Source organism: Chrysemys picta, chromosome 4 (assembly GCF_011386835.1).
Source record: "Chrysemys picta bellii isolate R12L10 chromosome 4, ASM1138683v2, whole genome shotgun sequence".
Taxonomy (NCBI): domain Eukaryota; kingdom Metazoa; phylum Chordata; order Testudines; family Emydidae; genus Chrysemys; species Chrysemys picta.
This window is the reverse complement of record NC_088794.1, coordinates 111,992,867-112,000,686: the sequence shown is the minus strand read 5'-3', so window position 1 is coordinate 112,000,686 and position 7,820 is coordinate 111,992,867. Positions and strand designations below refer to the sequence as shown.

Below are 7,820 nucleotides of genomic sequence, written 5' to 3'. Positions count from 1 at the left end.
AAACCTGAGCTGCAATATTAATTGCTCTTGACATGTTGCTGAAATGGTTAAAACTACACAACCAACTTATCTTCATGGAGAATACAAATGCATTAGCAAACATACATTCAGAATTCCAATAACTTCAAGCAATCTAACTGCCTTCATTAATTTGGTTTTGCTATTCAAGCTTTATTTTAATGTCATGTCTTTTAAGGAACCTTATCTTATTTTAGAAGTTCTCATGTAATATTGAACAATTTCTGTCCTATACAGTTCTTTCTTTAGTGATGGGAAAGCTGAGGCTGGATCTGTTCCAAGAGATACTCTATGGCTGAGGCCCCCAGAATTGCTATCTTACAGAGCTAGATTATTATTTTATTCTATATTTCTTTGTCTGTAGCCATGTCTGGCTCATGTACCTATTGCATACTGTACCTTATTCCACTCTGGCAGTTGTACTCTACTCCACGCTGCTGGAAAGAGGTGCATACCAGTTCATATTAACTAGCTCTCCAAACCTGAACCCATTTATTGAACTGAACCTCAACTGAACATTCTTTGAGGTTCAGAAAAGGTGTTAGCTATATTTATTTTCATGTACCTCTGCACTTCCTGATTCTGTATAAGCGTGGAAACTAAAGTGCTGAAATACTCTGAGGAAATATAGCAAGAACAACTATCCTAGCCCAGCTAACTGTACACAAAATGTCAAGAAGAACCTGATTGTCCATGATGTATAGCTCAATTTTGAAGCTCACTCACCATTCTGTGGAGGTTAAAGTCCATACATATGGGTTTGAGTGCATAAAGTCCCCACACCACTCTTTCCACAATATACATTGACTTCAAGTGGAAGTTATTTACATTAAGCTAATGGGATTGCTTTAAGGGCCGTGCTGGATTGGAGCCTTGGGGCTTATCAAAACTCTCATTGAAAGAGTTTTCCTTTGGCAAATGCCATTTCAGCATAACCTTACTTTATGCTAAATTGTATCTATTTCAATAATTTCCCATGAGAAATTTTTTGAAACAGAAAACTTTTTAATTATGGAAAACTTTTGAAATTTTAATTTCAATTTTTTTTCAAAATGTGTTTCCCACAACTTTCATTTTGTGGGAAATTTTGAAAATGCATTAGTTTCAAGTTGGAGCAAAAACACATTTTGAGATGTAGAAATGCCCTGCAAAATGGCAATTCAGAATTGTAACCAGCTTTAGCCTTAGGCCTTAATTCAGGTAAACATCCCTACTCAGGAAAGCATGTGCTTAAGTCTTATTTGAAATCTCCTGTTTGAAAGTTTCATACCCAAAGCCCTAACTGACTTAGGAGCATAAGATGTATTGACAGTTATTGGTATTTGTGTTCCTAAATCATTCACACTCTCATGGAAATATAACTCAGTAGGACTTAAGTATGTGCTTACATACTTTCCTGAATAGGAATGTACTTAAAGTACATTCTTAATTACTTTCCTGAATTTGGGCCTTAGTAGTTTTGTGGTTAAAGCACTTCAAATGGGACTTAAGTGGTCTGGGTCCAATTCCTGGAACTATCACAGATTTCCTGTATGACCTAGGCAAATTACTAAGCCCTGGTATACATTACAGAGTTAGGCTGATGCAAGGCCGCTTACATCAACCTAACTATGTCAGTGTCCACACTACAGCTTTGTTCCTGTAGCTGTAAGTGCCCCACTCACGTAATAACTCCTCCTCCTCGAGAGACGTAAGGTAGGGTGTAGTTAGGGTGACCATGTCTGTGTAGACACTGTGGGTTACTTACATCGGCTGTTGGCTGTCATTCTTGTCAATTTCATGGCTCCCTGCTCTGAGCCTGGGGGGACAGCCAGGCTCCCAGTAGGGAGCCAAGAGCTTGGGAGGGGGACAGGCAGCGGGGCTCCCAGCAGGGAGCTGCACGTGGAGCTGAGAGTCTGGGCTCTCAGCTCCCCTCTCCCCCACTGCCTGTCTTAAATCGTTGGACGCACTCCTGGTGAAGACACTCACCACCAACAGAAGGAGGGTGGTGTGGACATGGACCACCACAGTAATTACTGCTATGGTTGTAAGTCAACCTAACCTAACCTAACCTAACCTAAATTGACTTAAGTTTGTAGTGTAGACATGCCCGTAATCTTTTTCCCATCTGTGAAATGCAGATAATAGTATTTCCTGTCTCTCATCCTTTTTCTGTCTTGACTAGTTTAGATTGTAAATTCCCTGTGGGCAGAGACTATCTCATATTCTGCGTCTGTACAGTGCCTAGCACGGTGGGGCCCTGACCTTGGTTGGGGTCTCTGTGCGACTGCAATACAAAATAAGTGGTTTTCCTTAAAAATATCCTTTACAAATATTTTTAGATGCTATTGATGCATCATTCGACAGGGTGCTGACCAGGAACTGCTGAGCCAGCCTTCTGTCACTCTAGCTCCAATTAAGGGAGGTGACTAGAGGAACCTGAGCCTGATTGGCAGAGGCAGAACAGCTGCCAGCCTGATTAGCCTGGGGCTATATACAGGCTCAGAGGAAGGAAGGAAGGAAGCAAGCAGGGGGAGCGGAGCGGAGCGGAGCGGAGCCAGGCCAGGCCAGGCCAGGCAGTAGAAGGAAAGGGATGGATCTTGCCTCCTGACTACAAGAAAGAGAAGCCCCTAAAGCTAGAACTCCCAGCGATATGTGGTGAGAAGTGGTGGATTTGCACTGTGTAACTAAACTGCACTGGTGACTGCTGAGCCAAAAGGTCTCTGAGTGATTCTTTGGAGAAGAGCAGAGGCAGGATCAAGGGGGGCCCTGCTATACCTTGTTACAGACAGACATCAACTCATTTTTCACAATATTTAATGAGTGCCTTATTTGCTCTCACACTAATAATAAATTTCACTTTGTGTATCCCTTAACCTGTTACATATGTGCCCAAACAGCAGATTTTAAATTCCTCCCAGATTTTTTTTAGTTGTTTTGGATCTGGGATTTTGCTTTGGGACCAGCGCTGGTTGCTGTGTTTGTATTTGCATAGCGAAGTTTGTGTCTGGAGAATCAAGGCCTGTCATGAAACCTGAATAATTGTTCTAGTCAAGCTGTTTTTACAACAAAGCTCTTTAGAATCTTCACCCAATGCCCTTTTCTAAGAATGAATGGTATAGTTAATTAATCATCCTGTTTCATTTTGAATTTGATTTCAATTATTGCAATAACCTTTCTTTTAACTTGCATCCTATGATCATGTATTCTTCTATTCTGGGTACCAATTACAATAACTGCCATTTGTCTTCTGTGCAGTAGAAGTTGATGTATCACAACAGCCTTTTAAGGAAAGCAAATATACCAGAACTTTCATAAAATGACCAATTTTAAAATGTCCTTATAACTCTTCTGAGATCAATAACTTGTCTTAAGTACTTTGTCAACCATGCTGCTTTTTATGAATTTCTTTTTAGATATTTGGAGCGTATGTATTAAGTGAAAGCAAATATTAACATTAGCATGGTGGTTTTCTGTGAAAACTGCAAACAAAGGCAGACTTAAACTCCCTTTGGTGTGTGACCTTTCCATATCCTTAAATAGAATGCAGTCCCTTTCATTGAGTAATCAGCATGTAGAAATAATGAGGCATACATAAAAAAAAAGTGAATATCAAAGGTAAAAGTTTTATTATAGCAACTGATAGATTGATATCATATATGAGGCAGAAGTCTCATGGATATATATTTGTTTAAACTGATTTATTGTTATGCTTACATATTACCCATAGATAAAATGGATCATTCTGAATCAGCACCATTCATTGAGTCCCGTGGGGGGAGCCTTGCTTTGCATGGTAGATGACATCAGGGGCTGTTTTGTTTACTGTTTTAAAAGGGCCAGTTACACAATGAGCCTATGGGTGGAAGTAATACCTTACTCCATGAAGTCCCACTTTCTTTATTAGAACTACTCATGTTGTAGGTACTACTCATTTTGAGTAAGGGTGGCTGCATCTGGCCTAAAGATTGTAGCATTAGTGACAACTTAATCATTTGATACGGTCTCGCATGATATTCTTATCGATAAACTAGGCAAATACAGTTTAGATGGGGCTACTATAAGGTGGGCGCATAACTGGCTGGATAACCATACTCAGAGAGTTGTTATGCCTTTCCAGCAGGATTGGGAATCATTAATAACAAGTGGGGTTCCGCAGGGGTCTGTTTTGGGACCTGCTCTGTTCAATATCTTCATTAATGACTTAGATATTGGCATAGAAAGTACGCTTATTAAGTTTGCGGATGATACCAAACTGGGAGGGATTGCAACTGCTTTGGAGGACAGGGTCATAATTCAAAATGATCTGGACAAATTGGAGAAATGGTCTGAGGTAAACAGGATGAAGTTTAACAAAGACAAATGCAAAATGCTCCACTTAGGAAGGAAAAATTAGTTTCACACATACAGAATTGGAAGAGTCAGTCTAGGAAGGAGTACGGCAGAAAGGGATCTAGGGGTTATAGTGGACCACAAGCTAAATATGAGTCAACAGTATGATGCAGTTGCAAAAAAAGCAAACATGATTCTGGGATGTATTAACAGGTGTGTTGTGAGCAAGACACGAGAAGTCATTCTTCCGCTCTACGCTGCGCTGGTTAGGCCTCAGCTGGAGTATTGTGTCCAGTTCTGGGCACTGCATTTCAAGAAAGATGTGGAGAAATTGGAGAGGGTCCAGAGAAGAGCAACAAGAATGATAAAAGGTCTTGAGAACATGACTATGAAGGAAGGCTGAAAGAATTGGGTTTGTTTAGTTTGGAAAAGAGAAGACTGAGAGGGGACATGATAGCAGTTTTCAGGTATCTAAAAGGGTGTCATAAGGAGGAGGGAGAAAACTTGTTCACCTTAGCCTCTAAGGATAGAACAAGAAGCAATGGGCTTAAACCGCAGCAAGAGAGGTCTAGGTTGGACATTAGGAAAAAGTTCCTAACTGCCAGGGTGGTTAATCACTGGAATAAATTGCCTAGGAAGGTTGTGGAATCTCCATCTCTGGAGATATTTAAGAGTAGGTTAGATAAATGTCTATCAGGGATGGTCTAGATAGTATTTGGTCCTGCCATGTGGGTAGGGGACTGGACTCGATGACCTCTCGAGGTCCCTTCTAACCCTAGAATCTATGAATCTATGAATTATATAGGATGCAATTAGCAATGCAGAAAGCTTCTTTTAATTAAAAAAGAACTACCTGTATAATGGACAGCCACAGGGCCTGAGCCAATGACCTCTGAAATGAATGGAAAGACTTCCATTGCCTTCAGTGGATATTGAATTGAACCTATGATCTTTTCTGGACACTACAGCATGATTATGGTGACTCTTCTATAGGGTTGAAAGACTCAAAAGACCTCTGTTGTGAGGATGCATGTTTGGACAGGATTAAATTGAGTCCTATGTAAGGAAGAGGGAGAGAGGAACAGATGAAGTAACAGATTTAAGAAAAGATGCCTTTAAAACATACAAGAAATAGATTAGTTTCTACATGTTAGTAGCTCCCAAAGTTGTGTACTAAAACTCTCCGCTAATGTCGATGCTGGTCTCTCTTTGTGTTGGGAGGTATAGCTTTTACCGTACCAAGACTAGTGTTCGTTTATAAATGTGCTTCATTTTTTTTTTCCCTCCTCTTTTTTCAAATTCTTTTAGGATAATTTGAAGGTGGTATTTTATTTCAATAATAAAACAGAAAATAACTGACTTTTTTTTTTTCACCAGTGTCAATCACCTGAATTCACAAAATATCATACTGATAAGTAAAGTCCAGTATGCATGAGATAAACTACAGAGACTTAGATTACCAAAGGTGGTAAATTTATATAAAGGCCTGGATCCAGCCACAGTGATGGTTAACATTCTGTTGTTGTCTCCACATGTCCTTTTTTGTCTGTGTGAACATACTCAGTAGGGGCTGAAGTATTGTACACTACTCCAGATTTGATCCAGTGAACAAAATCACATGCTGGATATAAAGGTAAGGAAGAAGATAAAGTAATTTGGTCTAAGTGGAATACTTTTAGAGGAGAAATAAGGTCACAAATATTTCCAAATGTTAAGTTTCATCACTGCTATTACACACTTTCCTTTCTGCTTCCTTGACATAATATAAAGTTAAGTATGTTTTATCAGTGCAAATCCTGTATATTGTGTATAGACGAGAAGAAAAATAATTACTGAAAATTAAAGTGCTCTGTTTCAGACATCTTTTTGCCTTATTTTTTCCTACAGTCATCTAGCTAGAATTTTATCATCTGGTCCTTCCCAAATAAAACTAATACAGTTTATTGAACTCAACTAAAAGTGAAGGAAAAGACTGTAAGCTAGCATGGCTTCTGTTTTCCTTAAATTTCACTATATCTGAGCATATATCAATTACCTTTACCTTTTTCCCCTCTCTCCATCCCTTTCCTCCTTTCTTGTTGTATTAGATCTCCTTGACTGGATTCTTTAATTTTATTTAAAAGGAAGTCTTCATAGACATTTTGTTGCATTTTAGTCATGGTTGATGCCTTAGTACACCTCAGAGAGGGCTTTAAAGATACAACGCTTAGCACCAAGAAAGAGATCAATCTAATTTCTTTGAGAATCCTGGGGTGGCTGTGGCAAATCATTCATATGTTCTTACTCCAGCATACTGCAGGTACAATATTTTTACATCTATCAGTACCTTCCTTCCAACTTTCTTCTCCTTCTGAGGGTAAATGGACTTATGAATTGAGCTGAGGGTTCTGGACCGTTCCAAAACTTTGTAAACAAAAATTATGCATCTATTTAACATATGTATTTTCTCATAAAGTTCTTACTAGATTCAACAGGTCTGCAAATGTCATTTTTATATGGACCTGGTCCTGCTCCCACCAAAGTCAATGGGAATTTTGCAGTTGGACTACATCTCCCATGGTGCACTTAAGGTTTAACCAGGGGATAGAATACAGTGCACCATGGGAGATGTAATCAAGCCAAGGAGCTCCGTTCATAGAGAACAGATACGAGGCACCCAACTACAATTCCCATGAAGCATCATGGTAGCTAAGGGAGCGCATATTAATGTCAGACTGATCAGAAACAGAGTTTTTTTTTTTAATTTTTATTTTTTATTTGGATTGACCCAAAACAAAATATTTCATTTGGATTTCTCCTTTGGGAATTGGAAAACTTGGATTTTGTGGAAACTGCATTTTCTGTCAAACTCTTTGATAGAAAATTCTCGGCCCCGCTCTTGTGCCCACTAGTTTGGGTACCAAACTTGAGACACTTAAGTTCATTTTTATAACAATTTATATGATCCAAGCACAACTCCCATTGATGTCACTTACAGTTATGAGTGCTCAGTGCTTGTGTAAATCTGGCCCCAGGTGTCTGAAGTTAGGTACTCTGAAAATGAGCATACAAACATTTTTGGTTTAAGCAATTTGCCTAGCCTTATAGGAGCTCTGTAACAGAAGCAGGACTGTAGTCCATTGCTTTATTCATGAAACCTTTTGTGCAGAGGCCTGTATTCTAAGTTGTCCAAGGTAACAATAGTTCAACTCAGCCTGTTATATAAAATCATTTATAAATAAGTTAGCAACAGTGAATGGCAGATTGAATTGGTCCAAACAAAAAGATCTGCTGCTACAACCCAATGGCTGTGTTAAGACCATGACTAGTAAACAAAAGTAGAATGGAACTGGAAATTAAGGGACCAAGTCAGTGTTTCAGATATTAAGACTAACTGGTGGCCAAATGATGAGGGGATGAGCTATTCTGTTCATCACATCTTTCTGGGGTCCTTAAAGACTTTGGGAGGATCAAAATAGCTGCGAGATGACTGGACTAAAACAAGCTTAATA

The 7,820-nt window shown here is 39.2% G+C and overlaps 1 long non-coding RNA gene across 2 annotated transcripts in view; it reads left to right on the top strand.

The window, feature by feature from the left end:
- The first annotated feature begins 2,530 nt into the window (after positions 1–2,530).
- The window catches only part of LOC135983444 (uncharacterized), a 380,072-nt gene continuing 374,782 nt past the window's right edge, over positions 2,531–7,820 (top strand). For both annotated transcript variants that reach the window (XR_010601081.1, XR_010601080.1), the window contains exon 1: positions 2,531–2,655. This is a non-coding gene — a long non-coding RNA (uncharacterized LOC135983444). The remainder of the gene's footprint in view (positions 2,656–7,820) is intronic.